Here is a 21,530-nt window from a genome sequence, read left to right as displayed (position 1 = left end):
AAGGAGTGAGACAGCCCTAATGAATAATTCACCTTGCTCTCTAACTATTGTCCACCACCATGTCAAGGGTTTCCTTCACAAACCACAGAGAGATGAGAGGGAAAGATCAAACCAGACTTCAAAGGCCTTGTTAGAGATATGTAAGAGTGGAGCAAGGAGCCTCTAACACCCTCTTCCTCTACAAATGACAGGCCTGCATACTGTGGATGGACCGTTTATGACAGTCAGTCAGGGTTGCTATTTGGACATTTGGAAATCTCAAGAACAGTGGCAAATGTTGTCAAGTTAAGCTCTTCTTGAGTGATCCACCTTTTGACACTCCTTAGGCCCTAATGGAAGAGATGGGCTGGAAGCCTTAAAGCCTGACAAATTTGTTGTCAGTACTGGAGAAATCTAAACGCCTCTGCAACCTGCTTGGACTTTAATTGAGAAATATAATACATTCTATTATATTCTCTTTTATACGTTCCCTGAGCACTCCAAGGTTAGCTAACTGAACAAAAAAAATATTTATTATATTTGGGACTTGAGAGTCCCACAATATGACAGAATCGCACAATTGATTGCCTTGCTTGTAGAGAAGTACTTCTTAACAATATGGTGTGACTCATAATTCAAGTTGCACTCTGAGTATAAATGAGCTTCACCCCCGTATCTCATTAAAAAAATATATTGCTTTAGGGGTGGCATCTGCACAATGGCCAGAGAGGAGAAGATCACACAATACTGAGTTCTTCTAATCTAAACAATCTTAAGTGACCTGCCACTCAAACACTTTGAATGGGGAACTCCAAATCAAGGTTGAATGTAACACCTATTGTAGGTAAGGCAGCTCGTAACACTTTACAGCATCAGCATGAGTCGCATCCTCTAATTTACTACGTCCATACAGGTTCATACTCTTCAAATCTGTTCAAACACAAATTAGTGTTATTAAATGCAAAATGTGTTGGTTGTTTTACCTCAGCAAAATATCATACAATTCTTGAAAATGAATATGCAAAAATATATTCTATGCCACGACACAAGAAAAGCCATTCCATAAAAAGCCATTTTTATTATTTCTGCATGCAGAACAGGAGGGATTTGTTATTGTGTCTGCTTGAGGTTTATTTGCTGTTATTTTTCTCTCTCTGTGAGTTCTAACACCAAAGGGAAGGCACCCTCAGCGCCATTGGCAAAAATCTGAGACATATGGTTTTCAGGGGAAAAGAGCCTGTGACGCGACTTCCGCTTTTGGATGTGGCCTTGCTGTTTACAGTCCTCGGTGAAACATATAGCGGATGAGCTACGGCACGTTTGCTAGCTTGCTCTCTGAAATTGTTTCCATCCAGAATATTAACAAGGCGACACTTTCAACATTAATTCCTCCTCCCCAATTACTGGATTGGTTGAACAGTGCAGAAGAGAACCTCCCCTGACAGTTTTTTTATCACTCGTCGTGACCAGAATGTGGGGAATTTAGTTTCAGGCGTTTCTTTTACGACCTCAAGGCATACTTCACCACAGTACCAGAGCTAGCTGAATAGAAAGACAGAATAGAAAGGTTCATTGCTTTTTAGTGTGAGGTGGTACGATAAAATCTGGTCATGATGTGTTGGAGGATACAGTAACAACATTGCGGGGGAGATATTGAATTATAAATTCTTGGAACTGGGAAAAACATCACTTCCGGCATTCTTAATGTCAGATGGGCAGTTTTCTCACTCAACAATGTTGGGAAACTCTATTTTTACACTGCAAAGCCCCTGGGAATGGAATAAAACTGGGACAGAATATGTCTCTTCATTTTTCATATTTTGGTTGACAGAAAATGTAAATAAGCACTGTTTTTAAACAGCAATGCTTTGCCACTTGTTTTGTGAGTGTATATAGGAAGCTTTAAAATCTGAATGTATGCCAAATGCCCTTTGAAGAATCATCAAGGCAGAAAATAAATGGGAAACCAGAAGCATTAAAAGCTTTATGACGGTCTTCACTAGTTACCACAGCCACAAAGTCAAAACCCTGCCATTTCTACAATGTCTCTTCTTAAAATGTGATTTTAAACCTAACCCTAGTCTTAACCCTAACTTTAACAACACTGTTAACCTTATGCCTAACCCTAACCTTTAAAAAAATACCAAAAAGCTAATTGTAGTTTTCAGAAATGTTTACGATACAGCCAATTTATACTTTGTGGCTAATCAACTATATCAAGTAAATGCATACCTTTCTAGAGGGACCACACCTCTGTGCTTGGTATCAGCTTTGCACTGCTACAGTGGGTATTCAGGGTAATGTCAGTGTTGTAATTTAGGTCTGGTCTGGTGGCTCTCAGGAGATGGAAATGAGATTGCAAACATTACAAGCTCTCCAGCTGTGCTTTGGGAGGTTGAGGGATGACACAGGGTGCATTTCAAATGCCTCTGTGCTCCCCCTCAGCCCCCAGGTAGAGAAATATAGCCCAACCAATACCGACAGACGTTGGCAGACGGATCTTAAGGAAACTAGAACGGTTCTTAGCATTCTCAATCAAAATGTTACCTGGGATTATAATAATGGACTGACATGAAAGGGCTCTTTAATTGTGTTTTTTCAAGAAGCAACAAATTAACAGGTAGAGATTAAACAAAAACAACCTAAATCGGCTTTTAGAGCATCTTAAATTATAGTGTCACACCACACCTACGCATCCACATATCTCAGAGCAATGAAGACTCACTGAGAATTTAGCATGTTACAGCACTTTAAAATGGATGAGATGGGGAGAGCCACGGTGATGGGTAGGTGAGGTGACAGAGGTGAAGCCAGGTGGTATGATATGGGTGAAGGCTCTGGCCAGATTATACAATTCCCAGTGACAGCAGAGGTTTAGGGGGGAGCAAGCTCTGAAAGGGTATGGACCTATATTCCAAAACCACGCCACCACCTTCTTGACCATTTTGACCAAGACCTGCCACACAGACTCACAGACAGACACACACACTCTCACACACAAAAGCACCCACGCAAATATATACACACACACACACACCGTTCATATTGCTTGTGTGAAACTGCAGAGCTGCAGAGCGCATAGCTGATCTGGCAGAAAGTCTCCTCTGCAGGGAAACAGCGGTTATAAATAAAAGAGAGGAGAGGAAGCCTTGGAAGCTTTTCTTGCACACTCCTCACAGAGAGAAAAAGGGAAGGGGGGTTCATATGAGCACATCTACTTACGTAAGACTCAAGGTCCCCGTCACCATCTCAAGAACAACCTTTTAAAAGGGGAGGATTAGCCTAGACAAAGATCCCCACACATCAGAGAAACACCCAGGGTATCATGCCCCTGTTCAGAGAATGGATCTGTGTATTATCACCAGATGGGTCAAATAAGAAAGCATTTTACAGTCAGTTGGCTGAATATTAACAGACTAAGTGAGAGAAAGAGGGTCCTGCATAGCAGTGCGTTCTGGAAGGTGATTGGCTTTGAGAGAGAGAAAACAGATGGGACAGGAACACAGAGCATAACAGAGCAGAGTAGAGCAGAGCTGGACCAAACAGCTGAGTGTGCTTCCTCTGAATATTCATCCCCTCTCCCCCTCCCTGGCCCTGCTCCCTTCTCCAAGCAGTTTCGCATCTCTCTGATTGAATATGTCTGATAGAAACAGAAACACAATGGGCCCTGGGCCTTATTTGCTTTTGCAGGAAAATATGTTCTATGTTATATTCTGCTCAGAGCTCAGCACGCCTCCTTAAGAGATATTTCACACAAGAATAGGCTGGCTCCGTTCCAGTAGCATTACTGTCTCTACCGCTCACTATATTCTTCATACCGGAGCTCTTCCTTTAGCCCCTCCCCTTTCTCCTCCCCCTCTAGATTAATTATGCAGCTCAATGCAGCACTCTGAGTCCCGGCTGCAGCTTTGCTGGCTCACCCCCACCCCCCATTCAACCCTACTACAATACACTACATCCTCTCGTCTCCCCCTTTCTATCTCTCTTTCTTTATTATTTTATTTCCTTCTTCCCTTGCGTCGTGACCAAGGCTGGGACATTATTCGCTGGAAGAGTGCCAATACACACAACACACCCTTACTCACACACACATGACAGTGCTTGCTTCGAGCGACTGTGTAGCCTGACATGCCATTTAAGACTAATGCTAAGATTGATGCTATCGCTATCGCTCTCATTTGTCAGGCTATAAGAACAATTCTGATACTGGCATATGGCATTCATTTATCATATTAATGCTATGGGCTCTATTTTTGTCTGTCGTTAAGGTGGGGCTAGTGTCAAACGCACATTAGTTTGCAATTTAGTTATTTAAAAACTGGCGCACTGGCATTTTCCAGCCCTAACGCAAGGTTCTGCAATTTACCTGTCTTATATCAGTTCGCTTGCGCTCAGATGGGCGGGGTGGTAATGTTTGAGGTGTATCCTTAAAAACATGATTCAAAGTGCTAATTCAGGCAGCGCTGATAGGGATATTTAAGACCAACCAAAAGCTGGTTTAAGCAGGAGCGCAGTTGGTTATGGCATGAATTTTTACAGTGGAAACGCAGCCTATCCAGCCGTGACTGTCACGTCTACTCCCCTCCGGCGTTCGACGTCGCCGGTTTACTAACCACCAGTCCTGGTAACCGTCATTACGCGCACCTGTGCTTCATCATGAGGCACACCTGGACTCCATTACCTCACTCATTACCTCCCCTTTATCTAGCACTCCCTTAGGTTCTTTCCCCGGGCAGTATTGTTTGTGTTTCATGTCAAGACACTACGCCTATGTTGTATCAGTCCATGGTCTTTGTTATAGTAAACTTACCACCTGCTTCTCGACTCCCAGCATCTATGTTACAGTGAAGCACACTGCCCATATGCGCAAGGAACAAGAGTAGCCTAATGTGCTGTTGGTGCCTGTATACTTCGTATTTAGAAACATAAAAAAACATGTTTTTTCCCATTTAGTTTTATTTTATTAAAAACCATGAAGGCTTTTTTTGTCTGCCCCAATGCAATCGCGAAGTTGTCAAGACTGTCGATAAAGGGTTTGGCTCCTGAGACCGTTCGGAAATAAATCTTAATCACCAAAGCTTTATAAAAATATCAAGTTTGAGAGGAGTGAAACAGTGTACTGACATTCCATTTTTATCTGTGCCTTGTAGGCGGCGCACATTATTTTAGCCATGCAGCTCCGGTGTTGGGCGTGCATAAAACCCCTCGGTGATGTTGGCTACGTGTCCATGCCCATCATGAAACGAGAGAAATTAGAACCTTGGTGAATACCGGTGAACCTTGGTGAATATGTGTGTCTTTTTCACCCTGACGATTTTATGACATCATTACATTTACATTGTTTTAAAAAAAAACGGATTGCTTGTTTTTCGTTAAATTGTATTACAACCAAACTTATTTGAATTATTCACCTTTATGGTTTTATGGTGAGAACGTCCGTGGCACGCTTGCAATTCAACTTCTAGAGATGTGTGAATGCGATCTGAACTGTAAGATGGTTCCGATAAAGTTCATAAAACATAGGCCCATTTGGGAGCAGTATAACGGTGAGTGGGCATTCTCCCCTTCTATTTATATTGGATCTTTGTCCAGCTACTGTGAAAAGTTTGGATGTGCGTAAAACCCTCCATAGTCTGCGTTGTTCTAATATTATATGCCCACAGGGAGAGAGTATGGTGCCTGAAAGTGTGACATAGCATATTTAAAACAAGTTGTTGTTTTGTTTAGAATTTGATTCGAATTATGTGTTCTCTTTTTAGGCCTTATCGATAAATTATTTAATCTTGCTTATTGACAAAGTTTGGCATGTCCACGTTCAGCCATAATGCAATTTACAGTAGGCCTAGCCCCTATATCAGTATGAATGATATTGAAGCCATGCAATTACTTAGAACAATGTGGACTGCAAATGGGTTCAAGTTAACGTATTTAGCAAAGATAGGTATACATTTTGTTATTTAGTTTCTGTAAGCCATTTAACAAACTATAAAGGACTAACATTGGCATTGGAGTTGATTCCAAGGAAATACATGAAAGACCCTAAATACACAACTTGAAGCAACCACATATTTCACCATGGAGCACGTTCTGATTGGCCAGTGGGGGGCCAAGCCTCGACACACCCACAACTTGTTTATTAATCAAAACCCAATAATTGTGATAGTGAAAAGAGCAAAAATATGACACACCCCTGAACCTATAGCGCTACCGCCTGCGCTTAGATTAACCATTGGGTTATGTTTGTTAAAATAGAGCCCTATGTGTTGTCATAAAAATTTGCATTTATGATAGAGGATGCTCTAAAACACACAAAGCTTAGGAAAGCAGCAATTACACACCTGAATAGCCTAAACATAATTGGACCAAGTGAATCCTGTGTATTCTAATGCTTTGCTCGCCAATTTATTTGAGGACTGACTGGGGAGAGTCCACTCTATTAAAAGAAACCCCTTTGATGTACAGCGGTGGAAACGTGTTATACAAACTACACTACTTTGCCCTCAAGACTACACCAAGTTAAATCATTAATTTCCAGCATCTGATAGGCTTTTCCAGAAATACATGTCTGAACTAGGATGTGTTCAGACCTGCCTGTTTGCTCTTTGCAATGTAAATCTGAGGTAACAGGTAAACAGTTGGCTAAATGAGAAGCTTAGTGTGGTGTGCTGTAGGGAAACAAACTTCACAGTCCAAACACTCACCCAGCTAGGCATAGCAGACTCAAGCCCTCCTCAAATAGAGGAACACTGACTGAACATCAAACCCCTCAGTGGAACTGATAACTCTAAACAACACCAAATACACAGTCAGTGATATGATAACAGTGTTACATCAACATGATAGTAACTAAGATAAAATACAGCAGATAAGCCTCTCATGCCTTAAGCTCACCCACTGCCCCCAAGGCAGACAGTGGGATGGTAACGTAACAACTGTTTGAGGAAGCAGAAATAACTTTGATCTTTCATTTCCTTGATTAGCAACCTTGTGTATCTCAACTGTGTGTAGTGGTTGCCTGGACAAGGCATCCCATAACTAGGCTACACCTATTTTAATTCAACATGCATTAATGTGTAGAGTGGAAAGTTGACCAATGGGCTCAGTGCACATCAACAAAGCAACAGACAGATAGTAGACAAACACAAGTCCTTTCTAGCCATGTGTTTATCCCTCTATTGTTGTCATTTCAACATGTCCCATAAGGGAGCTGGCTTTATTTGCAAGGACATTAGGCTAGCCTACCCAGGGACAAAAGCATGTGATGTGTGCAAATGTTCCTAATAGGAGAAACATGGAGGGGGATCTGAAAGATGATGTACCATACAGCGGTACTGGGGTTATTGGCCACATTTGGCTTGCTCTGATATGGTTACAGTATGCTCGTACAGTGAAAAATGACAAAATCCTATGACTGAATACAACAGGTAACATTGGGCAGAACTTAATGTGTAGTCATGATAGGCTCATATAATCCAGTAAAGACTTCACATGAGATTAATTGTTGTGTATTGTCCATTCAACTCTGAACATTCAATAGCACACTTCAAGAACCCAAAAAACAGCACCACAGAAAACATATATCAGGTCAAGTGGAATGGAGGAACATTGGGTTGCTGATTTTTTGGTTGCTGTGCTGTTTGTCAGCCACCAGGCAGGCAGCACTCTATGTCGCTCTGCTGTAGGGGTCTTTTCAGTGCATGGAACCGGATGGCAAGAACACAGCGGAGCCTGGGCACTGCAATGTGCTGCAGTGCTCCGAGCTTTGTCCAGCACATTCTCTCTCTCTCTCTCTTACGCTCTCTCGCTCTCTCTTTCTTTCTTTCTTTCTCTCTCTCTCTCTCTCTCTCTCTCTCTCTCTCTCTCTCCCTCCCTCTCTCGCGCGCTCTCTCTCTCGCGCTCTCTCTCTCTATATATATATATCTTTCTTTCTCTCTCTCTCTCTCTCTTTCACTCTCTATCTCTCTTACTCTCTCTCTCTTTCTCTCTCTCTCTCTTTTTCTTTCTCTCTCGCTCTCTGCTCTCCCTGTCATACTTGCATCATCTGTCTCCCTTATTCTATTTCTTATGTCCCCTTCCCCTCCCCTTTTGTTCTCTTCCTAATAATCCCCTCTATTTTTGCCTTTCCTCCACCACCCACTTTATATCCTATTCTCGTGCTCAGTCTTTGACTGTCCTTCTTTCTCCTCCCCCTCCTTTTCTTACACACACATACAGTGGGGGAAAAAAGTATTTAGTCAGCTACCAATTGTGCAAGTTTTCCCACTTAAAAAGATGAGAGAGGCCTGTAATTTTCATCATAGGTACACGTCAACTATGACAGACAAATTGAGGAAAAAAAATCCAGAACATCACATTGTAGGATTTTTTATGAATTTATTTGCAAATTATGGTGGAAAATAAGTATTTGGTTACCTACAAACAAGCAAGATTTCTGGCTCTCACAGACCTGTAACTTCTTCTTTAAGAGGCTCCTCTGTCCTCCACTCGTTACCTGTATTAATGGCACCTGTTTGAACTTGTTATCAGTATAAAAGACACCTGTCCACAACCTCAAACAGTCACACTCTAAACTCCACTAAGGCCAAGACCAAAGAGCTGTCAAAGGACACCAGAAACAAAATTGTAGACCTGCACCAGGCTGGGAAAACTGAATCTGCAATAGGTAAGCAGCTTGGTTTGAAGAAATCAACTGTGGGAGCAATTATTAGGAAATGGAAGACATACAAGACCACTGATAATCTCCCTCGATCTGGGGCTCCACGCAAGATCTCACCCCGTGGGGTCAAAATGATCACAAGAACGGTGAGCAAAAATCCCAGAACCACACGGGGGGACCTAGTGAATGACCTGCAGAGAGCTGGGACCAAAGTAACAAAGCCTACCATCAGTAACACACTACGCCGCCAGGGACTCAAATCCTGCAGTGCCAGACGTGTCCCCCTGCTTAAGCCAGTACATGTCCAGGCCCGTCTGAAGTTTGCTAGAGTGCATTTGGATGATCCAGAAGAGGATTGGGAGAATGTCAGATGAAACCAAAATATAACTTTTTGGTCAAAACTCAACTCGTCGTGTTTGGAGGACAAAGAATGCTGAGTTGCATCCAAAGAACACCATACCTACTGTGAAGCATGGGGGTAGAAACATCATGCTTTGGGGCTGTTTTTCTGCAAAGGGACCAGGACGACTGATCCGTGTAAAGGAAAGAATGAATGGGGCCATGTATCGTGAGATTTTGAGTGAAAACCTCCTTCCATCAGCAAGGGCATTGAAGATGAAACGTGGCTGGGTCTTTCAGCATGACAATGATCCCAAACACACCGCCCGGGCAACGAAGGAGTGGCTTCGTAAGAAGCATTTCAAGGTCCTGGAGTGGCCTAGCCAGTCTCCAGATCTCAACCCCATAGAAAATCTTTGGAGGGAGTTTAAAGTCCGTGTTGCCCAGCGACAGCCCCAAAACATCACTGCTCTAGAAGAGATCTGCATGGAGGAATGGGCCAAAATACCAGCAACAGTGTGTGAAAACCTTGTGAAGACTTACAGAAAACGTTTGACCTGTGTCATTGCCAACAAAGGGTATATAACAAAGTATTGAGAAACTTTTGTTATTGACCAAATACTTATTTTCCACCATAATTTGCAAATAAATTCATTAAAAATCCTACAATATGATTTTCTGGATGTTTTTTCCTCATTTTGTCTGTCATAGTTGACGTGTATCTAAGATGAAAATTACAGGCCTCTCTCATCTTTTTAAGTGGGAGAACTTGCACAATTGGTGGCTGACTAAATACTTTTTTTCCCCACTGTACATTCAGTATCCTACACACACATTTCCCTGTGGTGTGAGGATTTGCCCTGGTCCAGGTTGCTAGCACGGTACAACTGCACTGTTCTCTCCTGTTCTCTACTGCTCTCTCCTGTTCTCTACTGTTCTCTACTGCTCTCTCCTGTTCTCTACTGTTCTCTCCTGTTCTCTACTGTTCTCTCCTGTTCTCTTCTGTTCTCTCCTCTACACACCAGTGTATTTATCAGGCTGACACTTCATCCAGAGGAGAATGTTCACCTTAATCATTTGCTGGGAGAATGTTCACCTTAATCATTTGCTATGTCCTCTATTTTCCTCTATTGTCTCCTGTACCCTTTCTCAGAGACTGGCAGCAGTACAGAATGGCTGGAGAACGTCACTGTCCTGAACATTCCTTGTGTCCATCGGCATTCACTTTTATCCATTCAGAGCCTCATATTTTCTCAAATTGCTCTGGATCCATTCAGTCACTCAGGTTCCTCTCTCTGATGTAATCTTATCATTGTGATCCAAATCTAACAGAGTTTTGAGTTTGTTTGGCAAAAGGCTCACAGTGCATCTCTATGGCTGACATGCAGAGCTAAGCACTCTGCTAACTGTGGTGTCAGGGTGACAGCAGTGTTGGCGCCGCTATATTGCCTACGCCATCAGTACCAGGGGCGCACTAAATGCCCCGTATCACACAATCTGGGACAGGGGGTGTCACACTGAGAGGATGAGCGAGGACAAGACTCCTCTTCCTAAGGTGCTTGACACCAGATCTACCCCTTCCTGAGGTGCTTTACACCAGATCTACCCCTTCCTGAGGTGCTTTACACCAGATCTACCCCTTCCTGAGGTGATTTACACCAGATCTACCCCTTCCTGAGGTGCTTTACACCAGATCTACCCCTTCCTGAGGTGCTTTACACTCCAATATGATTATTTACTTGAGGAGGAGCACCCAATGGACACTAAAAATATTGCATTTGGGACAAATCATTCGCTAAACCCTAAACCTCAACGAAATCTTGTAAATCAAATCAAATCAAATTATATTTGTCACATGCACCGAATACAACAGGTGTAGACCTTACCGTGAAATGCTTACTTACAAGCCCTTAACCAACAATAAAGTTTTAAGAAAAATAAGAGTTAAGAAAAATATTTACTAAATAAACTAAAGGAAAAAATAAAAGAGCTAAAATAAAATAACAAAAACGGGGGGGTCAAGTCAAATAGTTTGGGTACCCATTTGATTAGCTGTTCAGCAATCTTATGGCTTGGGGGTAGAAGCTGTTAAGAAGCCTTTTGGACCTAGACTTGGCGCTCCGGTACCGCTTGCCGTGCGGTAGCAGAGAGAACAGTCTATGACTAGGGTGGCTGGAGTCTTTGGCCATTTTTAGGGCCTTCCTCTGACACCACCTGGTATAGAGGTCCTGGATGGCAGGAAGCTTGACCCCAGTGATGTACTGGGCCGTACGCACTACCCTCTGTAGCGCCTTGCGGTCGGAGGCCAAGCAGTTGCCATACCAGTCGGTGATGCAACCAGTCAGGATGCTCTCGATGGTGCAGCTGTATAACTTTTTGAGGATCTGAGGACCCATGCCAATTTTTTTTCAGTCTCCTGAGGGTGAATAGGCGTTGTCGTGCTCTCTTCACGACTGTCTTGGTGTGTTTGGACCATGATCATTTGTTGGTGATGTGGACACCAAGGAACTTGAGGCTCTCAACCTGCTCTACTACAGCCCCGTCGATGAGAATGGGGGCGTGCTCGGCCCTCCTTTTCCTGTAGTCCATGATCATCTCCTTTGTCTTGATCATGTTGAGGGAGAGGTTGTTGTCCTGGCACCACACTTCCAGGTCTCTGACCTCCTCCCACCGTTGTGTCGTCGGCAACCTTAACGATGGTGTTGGAGTCGTGCTTGGCCACGCAGTCATGGGTGAACAGGGAGTATAGGAGGGGACTAAGCACACACCCCTGAGGGGCCCTCGTGTTGAGGATTAGCGTGGCAAATGTGTTGTTGCCTACCCTTACCACCTGGGGGCGGCCCGTCAGGAAGTCCAGGATCCAGTTGCAGAGGGAGGTGTTTAGTCCCAGGGTCCTTAGCTTAGTGATGAGCTTTGAGGGCACTATGGTGTTGAATGCTGAGCTGTAGTCAATGGACAGCATTCTCACGTAGGTGTTCCTTTTGTCCAAGTGGGAAAGTGCAATAGAGATTACGTCATCTGTGGATCTGTTGGGGCGGTAGGCAAATTGGAGTGGGTCTAGGGTTTCTGGGATGATGGTGTTGATTTGAGCCATGACCAGCCTTTCAAAGCACTTCATGGCTACAGACGTGAGTGCTACGGGTCGGTAGTCATTTAGGCAGGTTACCTAGGTCTGCTTGAAACACGTAGGTATTACAGACTCGGCCAGGGACAGGTTGAAAGTGTCAGTGAAGACACTTGCCAGTTGGTCAGCGCATGCTCTGAGTACACGTCCTGGTAATCCGTCTGGCCCTGCGGCCTTGTGAATGTTGACCTGTTGAAAGGTCTTACTCACATCGGCTATGGCGAGCGTGATCACACAGTCGTCCGGAACAGCTGGTGGTGCTCTCATGCATGCTTCAGTGTTTCTTGCCTCGAAGCGCGCATAGAAGTCATTTAGCTCATCTGGTAGGCTTGTGTCACTGGGAAGCTCGCGTCTGGGCTTCCCTTTGTAGTCCGTAATAGTTTGCAAGCCCTGCCACATCTGACGAGCGTCGGAGCCGGTGTAGTAGGATTCAATCTTAGTCCTGTATTTACGCTTTGCCTGTTTAATGGTTAGTCTGAGGGCATAGCAGGATTTCTTATAAGCGTCCGGGTTAGAGTCCCACTCCTTGAAAGCGGCAGCTCTACCCTTTAGCTCAGTGCGGATGTCGCCTTTAATCCATGGCTTCTGGTTGGGGTATGTACGTACGGTCACTGTGGGGATGACGTCATCGATGCACTTATTGATGAAGCCGGTAACTGATGTAGTATACTCCTCAATGCCATCGGATGAGTCCCGGAACATATTCCAGTCTGTGCTAGTAGAACAGTCCTGTAGCTTAGCATCTACGTCATCTGACCACTTCCGTATTGAGCGAGTCACTGGTACGTCCTGCTTTCATTTTTGCTTGTAAGCATGAATCAGGAGGATAGAATGCCAAATGGAGGGCGAGGGAGAGCTTTGTACACGTCTCTGTGCTTGTGTGTAATTTATAATGTGGCAATTAAGGAAGTTGAGAAGACTAAACAGCTTGGTGTAACCCTAGATTGTAAACTGACAAGGTCAAAACATTTTGATGCAATGGTTACTAAGATGGGGAGAGGTCTGTCCGTGATAATGCGCTGCTCTGCTTTTTTGACATCACAATCAAGCAAATAAGTCCTACATGCCTTAGTTTTATCACACCTGAGCCCTGTACTACTAATCAGGTTTGAGTAGTTAGCGAGGTAACTTTGGTCAACTCTGAGTTCAACTCAGAATAACCGGTGCCACGAAAGTGTCTCACCTTTTAGCCAGGTACATTTCTATGGCAACAAATCAGGGCAGGCTAACTCAGGGCTAACTTCATTTATCCTCAATGAAATGTCTGAGCTGCGGGTTGAGGCAATAGTATGTGATTGCGGCCCGCAATTCGGTGCATTCCTGCATCTTCGAGCATCCCATTGGTTCCTTAAAGAAGCCCCCTCCCCTATATGAACGTCCCCCCTCGATCACAACATCTTCATGCTGGTGTGACACTTTGAATGTGGGTCAAAAGGGAAAAAAAGTATTATCAGAGTTTTTCGCCCCTCGTCTGCTGTGTACCTGAGTCCTCCTTACTAGCTAGCGGGAGGTGGGGGTGACACCAGTAGACAGTGTCCTTTGCTCCAGCCTGCCATCACCGTCCTTAACAGAACTGCGGGAAAACAGTGCCCGACAGGTGGGGGCGAAGGACACTGTCTACCGTTGTCACCCTTGCCTCTTCTTCTGTGGGGTTTATCACCATTTGGGATCCAACGTTATGGTACCTACTATACTGGAGTGTCCCCACCTCCCGTCTGTCCTAGCTAAAAAATGGACCAATAGAATTATAAAGAGGGGTTCCTGCAGATGCAGGAATGCCCACATGTAGGAACGCCCCGAATTGCAGGCCGCAATTGCACCCTTCTCGGTTGAGGACCAATGAAGTCAGATACCCTCCCTCTCGCAAAGATTGTGTCAACATCCCCTTCATTTGAGGGAGATGAAATATTTGATTAATCAATTGTTTTTTATGTCTGTCACAATACACATTTGCTTTACACATTTGCTTTCCAAAGTGTACGTTTTTCACACGATTGTATTTAGAAATTTGCGAAAGGCAAACTGACAACTGCCTCAAACCATAGACATACAGTATAATCCATAGATGGTAGTTCCCATTTAAGTCAAGACTGGCAGCCATTGTTAGTGTACCCATGAGTTTAACAGTCAAGGATCCAAAACCCTTCTATGGATTATACAGTTGAAGAATCATTAAAACTTGTTTTTCAACCACTCCACAAATTTCTTGTTAACAAACTATAGTTTTGGCAAGTCGGTTAGGACATCTACTTTGTGCATGACACAACTAATTTTTCCAACAATTGTTTACAGACAGATTATTTCACTTATAATTCACTGTATCACAATTCCAGTGGGTCAGAAGTTTACATACACTAAGTTGACTGTGCCTTTAAACAGCTTGGAAAATTCCAGGAAATGATGTTTTGGCATTATATTCTTCTGATAGGCTAATTGACATCATTTGAGTCAATTGGAGGTGTACCTGTGGATGTATTTCAAGGCCTACCTTCAAACTCAGTGCCTCTTTGCTTGACATCATGGGAAAATCAAAAGAAATCAGCCAAGACCTCAGAAAGAAAATTGTAGACCTCCACAAGTCTGGTTCGTCCTTGGGAGCAATTCACATTGCTCCCAAGGATGAATAAGTGAACAAATAACACAACAATTACATATTTATTTCATAAACAAAGTTATGCAACACCCAATTCCCCTGTGTGAAAAAGTAATTGCCCCCTTACACTCAATAACTGGTTGTGCCACCTTTAGCTGCAATGACTCCAACCGAATGCTTCCTGTAGTTGTTGATCAGTCTCTCACGTCGCTGTGGAGGAATTTTGGCCCACTCTTCCATGCAGAACTGCTTTAACTCAGTGACGTGTGGGTTTTCAAGCATGAACTTCTCGTTTCAAGTCCTGCCACAACATCTCAATTGGGATTAGGTCTGGACTTTGACTAAGCCAATCCAAAACTTCAAATGTGTTGCTTTTTAGCAATTTTCATGTAGACTTGATTGTGTGTTTTGGATCATTGTCATGCTGCATGACCCAGCTGCGCTTCAGCTTCAACTCACAGACGGATGATCTGACATTCTCCTGTAGAATTCTCTGATGCAGAGCAGAATTCATGGTTCCTTCTTTTAAGGCAAGTCGTCCAGGTCCTGAGGCAGCAAAGCATCCCAAACCATCACACCACCACCACCATGCTTGACCTTTGGTACGATGTTCTTACTGTGGAATGCAGAGTTTGGTTTTCGCCAGGCATTACTGGAACCATGTCGTCCAAAAAGTTATACTTTTGAATCATCTGCCCATAGAACGTTCTTCCAAGAGTCTTGATGATCATCCAGGTGCTTTTTGGCAAACTTGAGTCAACTTTTTGGATGAGATGGGTCCCATTATGCCTGGCGAAAACCAAACACTTTTATGTATCCTTTATCTAATATTAGGTTTTGGTTGAAGATCTGATAACATTCAGTATCACAAATATGCTAAAGTAGAGAAAATTAGAAAGGGGGCAAATACTTTTTCATAGCACTGTACTTTGGTGCGAAAAGTGCAAATCAATCCCAGAACAACAGCAGAGGACCTTGTGAAGATGCTGGAGGAAACAGGTACACAATTATCTATATCCACAGTAAAATGAGTCCTATATCGACATAACCTGAAAGGCCACTCAGCAAGGAAGAAGCCACTGCTCCAAAACCGCCATAAAAAAGCCAGACTACGGTTTGCAACTGCACATGGGGACAAAGATTGTACTTTTTGGAGAAATGTCCTCTGGTCTGATGAAACAAATATAGAACTGTTTGGCCATAATGACCATTGTTATGTTTGGAGGAAAAAGGGGGTGGCTTGCAAGCCGAAGAACACCATCCCAACCGTGAAGCACGGGGGTGGCAGAATCATGCTGTGGGGGTGCTTTGCTGCAGGAGGGACTGGTGCACTTCACAAAATAGATGGCATCAAGAGGAAGGAAAATTATGTGGATATATTGAAGCAACATCTCAAGACATCAGTCAGGAAGTTAAAGCTTGGTCGCAAATGGATCTTGCAAATGGACAATGACCCCAAGCATACTTCCAAAGGTGTGGCAAAATGGCTTAAGGACAACAAAGTCAAGGTATTGGAGTGGCCATCACAAAGCCCTGACCTCAATCCTATAGAACATTTGTAGGCAGAACTGAAAAAGCGTGTGCGAGCAAGGAGGCCTACAAACCTGACTCAGTTACACCAGCTCTGTCAGGAGGAATGGGCCAAAATTCACCCAACTTATTGTGGGAAGCTTGTGGAAGGCTACCCAAAACGTTTGACCTAAGTTAAACAATTTGAAGGCAATGCTACCAAATACTAATTGAGTGTATGTAAACTTCAGACCTACTGGGAATGTGATGAAAGAAATAAAAGCTGAAATAAATCATTCTCTCTACTATTATTCTGACATTTCACATTCTTAAAATAAAGTGGTGATCCTAACTGACCTAAGACAGGGAACCTTTACTAGGATTAAATGTCAGGAATTGTGAAAAACTGAGTTTAAATGTATTTGGCTAAGGTGTATGTAAACTTCCGACTTCTTCAACTGTATGTCTATGGCCACAATGCAACAAGCTGTTCCACAGCCAGGAGAAGAAACGATAGGAAAGGAACGATATGAGTGGGGAAAAGGTGCTCGTTCATTCATAAGCACACCAAAGAATGCAATAAAATAAAGATGACACTTCTAAAAGCCTATTTCACACCATAGCCTGCTAAATTTGCAAGACAACTTTTCTTCCATTTTGATTTTGGCACAAATGAAAATGTGGCACTGACTCGCCCATGGATTACGGATTAAGCCTGACCAGGAATGTGAAGCTAACTGAAGCTGGCGAGCTGTAAAAAAGCCTGAGTAGATCTAGCTCGCTTCGTAGTATACCACTCTGGACTACTGCCCAGTTATATGGTCAAGTGCTGCAAAGAAGGCCATATGCAAATTACAGTTGGTCCAGAACAGAGCAGCACGGCTGGCCCTTAAATGTACACGAAGGGCTAATATCAAGAACATACATGTCAATCTTTCCTGGCTCAAAGTAGAGGAGAGACTGACTGCATCACTACTTGTGTTGAAAGCACTGAACTATCTGTTCAAACAGCTAACACACAGCTAAGACACCCATACATACCCGACAAGACAAGCCACCAGGGCTCTCTTCACAGTCCCTAAGTCCAGAACAGAGGCTAGGAAACACACAGTACTATATAGAGCCATGATGACTACATGGAACTCTCTTCCACCTCAGGTAACTCAAGCTAGCAGTAAAATCTTATTTAAAAACCAAATAAAACAACACCTCACGCAACATCACGGACTGTGAAGAGACACACACACACACACTGTAATATTGTACATTTTACATTTATATTAAATTTGTATTACGCACAATGTGTTGTATGATGTATTGTTTTATTATGATGTATTACTTTATTCCTGTTTGGACCCCAGGAAGAGTAGCATAATGCCTCAATGAAAAACAATGAAATTCGACAAGGTTTGTTTTTATTACCCTTAAATTACCAAAATCTCATTGGTTATTTAAGTAGAAACTACTTGTGAATATCGAATCTACTGATATTCTGACATGCATGATTTGATTATCCATTACCTGTCTCTTTCATAAGAGTGATCGGATAGTTGGTGCCATACTATTTCACTCTGCAATCAGTTTCTCTCTAGCTGCTGTTGTGATTGGTCCTCTGACTGAAGACTGAATACCTCCTTGATTCCACCAGCTGTTTTACCCACAATTTTCTTATGATTTTGGCCAACAGCGAGATATCAGATGTTTCAAATCCCACTATGCTAATTTACGATAAGTACTTTTAGGCTCCTTCAAATTTCAGTGGTTCTCAACTTCTCACAGTTTCAGTCTTAGAGGACAGCAGCTTATACTGGGGCACAGTGAGGGGTATCATTGCAGTGTTGCCATTAGGCGCCTGTCCTATTTAAGTGTCTTCCTCAGCATGATGTCTCTACCCTGCTGGGAGTATCTCCACCTCATCCCCAGGATAATGTGAAGAGGAACAGTCTTCCATAATGCCATTGGTGGCACCGTCATTAAAGTGTTGTTGGCATAATCATTAACCTCATCTGCAAAATATACATCAGTTCATACATTACTCATTTTCCAGAATGCTAAATCTAAGCTTATTATGAATAATTTGGTCATTTTTGTTAAATTAATGTTACACTCACTGTAAGTCTAGCATACACAGTAGTATGCCTACTTCAGAAACAGCATGGTTATGATGTTTTCCATTTGAAGATTATTGCTCTGACTGTGTTTTAATGTGTGATTCATTGTGGCCACTGGCAAGCACAGGAAGGGATGTGATTGTTGAAGTTGCTCATAGAATTGGGTAGGTACTACTCATCAGGTACAATTGTTTGTCACTATGGTACTGGGCTGGCAGTGGTAGTGTAAAACAAAATGTTGGTTTGAAATATTGAGGATGGGACACACCTAAAATAGCTCTGCTGTGTCTCAGAGCAAAATTCATTGGCTGTAAGAGCCACCATTCTCTAGAAAGGCAGAGAGACATGAATAATAAACTGGGTTTTCTCCCTGCCTGGTCCACAACTGCTTTATTAAAGTGGATAAGTTCACAAAGCTGCTATGGCTCTATGGGAGATTGGGTCAGACTACTATAGACCCAGGATCTACGGGTTAGCAGCTCTGGTCAGGAGAGAATGGGTCCCTGACCCTCCCTAGCTTTCCTCCTGTCCTGCCTACTGTCCTTACCACTTGTACCTTCCACTTATGAGGACTTGGGCTTGTGTTAAGTGCTGGAGCCCATCTCAATCTATGGTTATGAACCCCCCCAATTCCTTTTAGCAATATAAGAAGAGTGATTTTCCACAGAAGATTTTAGCAGCTGCTTTTCAGTGACAGAACGTGGTCTGTGAATCATTTAAAAACACAGATTCTTCACACTACTCTCCCAAACTAACACAGAACCTGGTTTACAGATTTATTAAATAGCCTACAACTGTGGATCGCAGAGCTGCCCCTTCAAAATAAACAGCAAATCATTCAAATATCATCTTCACTCATTTTACAGTACCATCTATAATGATATTAGAAAGGCTATCAGATTAAAGAAACAGCGCCCACTGCTGGCAGATGTAAATTACTCAAACCAAAACATTTGAAGGTCATGATAACATCGAATTACACTACAATGAGCAAATGAAAAAAGTGTAAATACACTTCATAAATGATGAAAATATATTTTTTATTTAGAAAACACCTAATCCATCTATTACATAATGTCATGTGTCCAGTAGCCCCTCAAAACATATTTAAAATGCCCTTAGCCTTCACTTTCCTCTGCGGTTCTGACTGTGTGACCACTGAGGGGTGAGAGCGAAACCCTCCTCTTTCCACGGAAGGAGACTCCTACAGCCCAGCTTACCCTCCCTGTCAGATAGTTCACTGTGGCTGCAGGTACAGACTAAGGCAAGTCCCTCAACAGCAGTGAACCCGATTAAGACTAATCAAGATCTACACACCATTCCTAATGCATGCGTTATCTAAGCAACCCAAATGCATGCATCACATCACAGAGTATTCACATTCGGCTGCACACAAAATCAGAGTCCACACATACGAGTGCACACACCATCCCATTTTGGGATTATCGTTTTGCATTACATATTCTTCACCGTGAAATGATGCACCTGTCCTGTCCCCACCTGACCTCAAATTTGAACCATCAACATCAAACTGTTAAAAAATTTTTTTTGTACATTCTGGCAAAAGCCTCAGATGTCCCATGAAACTTCAGGTTTGCTCTGAATTCATCAAAACTGCATGGTTATATTCAGTCCCCCTGCCCCATGCCAGCAAGATGCTGGGGTCTGGGGAAGCTCCGCTATGGACTGAAATGGGATACTGCAGCACTTGACAGCCGTGTGCACAGAGAGTAACTTGCCTGGAAGCATCAGAGAGTCCCACTCTAGCCTTCCCCCACCCTCTCTCTCCTTCCCTGTCAAGTCTCAATTATGTTAAAATTAAAAAAGAAAAAATTCTCAAAATTAATTACCAATGATTTCACTCCCATATGGAACACTTCATATCATAACCCAATGTGAGAAACATACGCTCAATTATATCAATTAGATATTGAAGAAAACAATTGATAACTTCAATAGCATCCCAACAGCCCAACAGTAGATGTGAAAAGCAGCTTACCTTGTGTGCTGGGTCTCTTCCTCCTCAGCAAACCTTCTCTAGCGGCTTCAGGGCACTTTGAGATAGACAGAAAAAAAAGAGAATGAAAAAAAGAGAATGAATATTCCTTCAAGAATTACTTTCTCTTATTTCCAGTGTTAGAATGAATAAGCCTGGACAGCTACAGTATAGTCCTAGAACACACCTTTCCTCAGTCCTTCTGTGGACTCTTGCCTCACATCCACACACAATCACCCTAAGACTGGAGTACTACAGTAAATTGATAAAAATCAGCTCTTGGGAGGGATAAAAACTACACACTCACTGCAGTTTTTTTCTTGCCCACTCGTTCTGCTGTTTTGTTACTGCTGTATCTGCCTGCACCACCACCTCATTGGCTAAGCTGCTCTTCAATAACATAAGCTCTCTGTTCTAATTGGGAGGGGGCAGTTTCATGGTTCATCAGGACCCCTCCTGCCAAGCGCTTCTCTTTTTTTTCTTCTCTGAAGCGCCCGTGGAGCGCCCGTGGAGAAGAGTGCTGAGCTCTGCAAATTCTACGCAGAGCGTAGAAAAGAAGGGGAAGGGAGGAAGGAAGGAGGGAGGGCATGAGAAAAAAAAACAGAGAGTGAGTGATAGGAGGGAGGGAGAACTAAGGAAGCAATAAATGCCATAGGACAAACACAGACACACCGAGCTAGGATGCAGCATTTTTCCAGGGTTAGGAGGATTTTTGAGACATAAGCAAGGACCTCCTCTGCATTTCTGCAGTCTGTGATGGACCTCTGCAGTACAGTGGGGTGTTAGATAAAAAATGATATTTGCCGGGGCTTGCTGCAGAGCGGAGCGGCAAGGTGGCTCTGCTGCAGTGTGCAGTCTAATTGCTGGGCAAAGGGGGATGGGAGGAGGGGGTCGGATGCAGTGATGCCGAAGCACACAGTCTTCCAGCCAGGAATACAGAGGGAGGCAGCCGCAGTGTACGCAGCGGCTAATGCATTTTCCTCATGAATTATTGAAGGTGCCCGAAAGGAGGAGGTATAGGGAGTGGGTGGGGGTGGCAAAGACCTCAGTCAGAGACTGTACACAGTCTAGCTAACTACTGTACGCTAACTACTGTAAGCTTGTGTTATCACAACCAAATTTAGATTTATTATAATTGTTAATAACTAAATATGCTCTTCCTTTCAAGTAATGTTACTACAGGCAATCCATCAAAAGGATAGCAGGTTTTGTGTAGATTGAAC

The 21,530-nt window shown here is 43.2% G+C and overlaps 1 protein-coding gene across 3 annotated transcripts in view; it reads right to left on the bottom strand.

Annotated features, from left to right (window-relative positions):
• Positions 1-20,761, bottom strand: part of LOC121538483 (synaptotagmin-2) — a 119,244-nt gene extending 98,483 nt beyond the window's left edge. For 2 of the 3 annotated variants that reach the window (XM_041846533.2, XM_041846536.2), the window contains exons 1-2: positions 20,495-20,607; positions 20,311-20,365 (exon numbers count right to left, since the gene is read on the bottom strand). The gene's annotated coding sequence lies outside the window, so the exon portion shown is untranslated. The other variant, XM_041846534.2, reaches the window with a different exon arrangement.
• Positions 20,762-21,530: the final 769 nt, after the last annotated feature.

The sequence above is a fragment of the Coregonus clupeaformis genome, chromosome 24 (genome assembly GCF_020615455.1).
Source record: "Coregonus clupeaformis isolate EN_2021a chromosome 24, ASM2061545v1, whole genome shotgun sequence".
Taxonomy (NCBI): Eukaryota; Metazoa; Chordata; class Actinopteri; order Salmoniformes; family Salmonidae; genus Coregonus; species Coregonus clupeaformis.
The sequence above is the reverse complement of the archived record's forward strand: the minus strand, read 5'-3'. Positions and strand labels throughout refer to the sequence as shown.